Source organism: Mustelus asterias, chromosome 23 (genome assembly GCF_964213995.1).
Source record: "Mustelus asterias chromosome 23, sMusAst1.hap1.1, whole genome shotgun sequence".
Lineage (NCBI taxonomy): Eukaryota > Metazoa > Chordata > Chondrichthyes > Carcharhiniformes > Triakidae > Mustelus > Mustelus asterias.
Genome location: NC_135823.1, coordinates 34,308,536 through 34,311,608, shown reverse-complemented (window position 1 = coordinate 34,311,608; position 3,073 = coordinate 34,308,536). Strand labels below are relative to the sequence as shown.

At 73.6% G+C, this 3,073-nt stretch overlaps 1 protein-coding gene across 1 annotated transcript in view; it reads right to left on the bottom strand.

Moving 5' to 3' along the window:
* iqce (IQ motif containing E) overlaps positions 1 to 3,073 on the bottom strand; it is an 84,151-nt gene that overhangs the window by 75,397 nt on the left and 5,681 nt on the right. The gene's annotated exons all lie outside the window — the stretch shown is intronic.

Below are 3,073 nucleotides of genomic sequence, written 5' to 3'. Positions count from 1 at the left end.
CCTGCTCACTCACCCCCCCCCTGCTCACTCACCCCCCCCCTGCTCACTCACCCCCCCCCTGCTCACTCACCCCCCCCCTGCTCACTCACCCCCCCCCTGCTCACTCACCCCCCCCCTGCTCACTCACCCCCCCCCTGCTCACTCACCCCCCCCCTGCTCACTCACCCCCCCCCTGCTCACTCACCCCCCCCCTGCTCACTCACCCCCCCCCTGCTCACTCACCCCCCCCTGCTCACTCACCCCCCCCCTGCTCACTCACCCCCCCCCTGCTCACTCACCCCCCCCCTGCTCACTCACCCCCCCCCCTGCTCACTCACCCCCCCCTGCTCACTCACCCCCCCCCTGCTCACTCACCCCCCCCCTGCTCACTCACCCCCCCCCCTGCTCACTCACCCCCCCCCTGCTCACTCACCCCCCCCCTGCTCACTCACCCCCCCTGCTCACTCACCCCCCCCTGCTCACTCACCCCCCCCCTGCTCACTCACCCCCCCCCTGCTCACTCACCCCCCCCCTGCTCACTCACCCCCCCCCTGCTCACTCACCCCCCCCTGCTCACTCACCCCCCCCCTGCTCACTCACCCCCCCCCTGCTCACTCACCCCCCCCTGCTCACTCACCCCCCCCTGCTCACTCACCCCCCCCTGCTCACTCACCCCCCCTGCTCACTCACCCCCCCCCTGCTCACTCACCCCCCCCCTGCTCACTCACCCCCCCCCTGCTCACTCACCCCCCCCCCTGCTCACTCACCCCCCCCCTGCTCACTCACCCCCCCCTGCTCACTCACCCCCCCCTGCTCACTCACCCCCCCTGCTCACTCACCCCCCCCCCTGCTCACTCACCCCCCCCTGCTCACTCACCCCCCCCCCTGCTCACTCACCCCCCCCCTGCTCACTCACCCCCCCCCTGCTCACTGACCCCCCCCCCTGCTCACTGACCCCCCCCCTGCTCACTCACCCCCCCCCTGCTCACTCACCCCCCCCCCTGCTCACTCACCCCCCCCCCTCGCTCACCACCCCCCGCTCGCTCCACCCCCCCCCCCGCTCGCTCACCCCCCCCCCTCGCTCACTCCCACCCCCCCTGCTCACTCACCCCCCCCCTGCTCACTCACCCCCCCCCTGCTCACTCACCCCCCCCTGCTCACTCACCCCCCCCCTGCTCACTCACCCCCCCCCTGCTCACTCACCCCCCCCCCTGCTCACTCACCCCCCCCCTGCTCACTCACCCCCCTCCCCTGCTCACTCACCCCCCCCCCTGCTCACTCACCCCCCCCCCTGCTCACTCACCCCCCCCCCTGCTCACTCACCCCCCCCCCTGCTCACTCACCCCCCCCCTGCTCACTCACCCCCCCCCTGCTCACTCACCCCCCCCCCTGCTCACTCACCCCCCCCCCTGCTCACTCACCCCCCCCCCTGCTCACTCACCCCCCCCCTGCTCACTCACCCCCCCCCCTGCTCACTCACCCCCCCCCCTGCTCACTCACCCCCCCCCCTGCTCACTCACCCCCCCCCCTGCTCACTCACCCCCCCCCCTGCTCACTCACCCCCCCCCCTGCTCACTCACCCCCCCCCCCTGCTCACTCACCCCCCCCCCTGCTCACTCACCCCCCCCCCTGCTCACTCACCCCCCCCCTGCTCACTCACCCCCCCCCCTGCTCACTCACCCCCCCCCCTGCTCACTCACCCCCCCCCTGCTCACTCACCCCCCCCCCTGCTCACTCACCCCCCCCCCTGCTCACTCACCCCCCCCCCTGCTCACTCACCCCCCCCCCTGCTCACTCACCCCCCCCCCTGCTCACTCACCCCCCCCCTGCTCACTCACCCCCCCCCTGCTCACTCACCCCCCCCCTGCTCACTCACCCCCCCCCTGCTCACTCACCCCCCCCCTGCTCACTCACCCCCCCCCTGCTCACTCACCCCCCCCCCTGCTCACTCACCCCCCCCCCTGCTCACTCACCCCCCCCCGCTCACTCCCCCCCCCCCTGCTCACTCACCCCCCCCCCCCTGCTCACTCACCCCCCTCTCCCCCCCTGCTCACTCACCCCCCCCCTGCTCACTCACCCCCCCCCTGCTCACTCACCCCCCCCCCTGCTCACTCACCCCCCCCCTGCTCACTCACCCCCCCCCTGCTCACTCACCCCCCCCCCTGCTCACTCACCCCCCCCCCTGCTCACTCACCCCCCCCCTGCTCACTCACCCCCCCCCTGCTCACTCACCCCCCCCCTGCTCACTCACCCCCCCCCTGCTCACTCACCCCCCCCCCTGCTCACTCACCCCCCCCCCTGCTCACTCACCCCCCCCCCTGCTCACTCACCCCCCCCCCTGCTCACTCACCCCCCCCCCTGCTCACTCACCCCCCCCCTGCTCACTCACCCCCCCCCCTGCTCACTCACCCCCCCCCCTGCTCACTCACCCCCCCCCCTGCTCACTCACCCCCCCCCCTGCTCACTCACCCCCCCCCTGCTCACTCACCCCCCCCCTGCTCACTCACCCCCCCCCCTGCTCACTCACCCCCCCCCTGCTCACTCACCCCCCCCCCTGCTCACTCACCCCCCCCCTGCTCACTCACCCCCCCCCTGCTCACTCACCCCCCCCCTGCTCACTCACCCCCCCCCTGCTCACTCACCCCCCCCCTGCTCACTCACCCCCCCCCTGCTCACTCACCCCCCCCCTGCTCACTCACCCCCCCCCCGCACACTCACCCCCCCCCCGCACACTCACCCCCCCCCGCTCACTCACCCCCCCCCTGCTCACTCACCCCCCCCCCCGCTCACTCACCCCCCCCCCCCCCCCGCTCACTCACACCCCCCCCGCTCACTCACACCCCCCGCCTCACTCACCCCCCCCCGCTCACTGACCCCCCCCCCCGCTCACTGACCCCCCCCCCCTGCTCACTGACCCCCCCCCCTGCTCACTGACCCCCCCCCTGCTCACTCACCCCCCCCCCCTCCCCCCCGGCTCTTCTCCTGTCTTTTCACCCCCCCCCCCCTCCCTGGCTTCTCTCCCACCCCTCTATTATGATTTGGGACATAATGAGATTGATGGGTTGTCTGCTTGGCTGTTCATTAACACTGATCT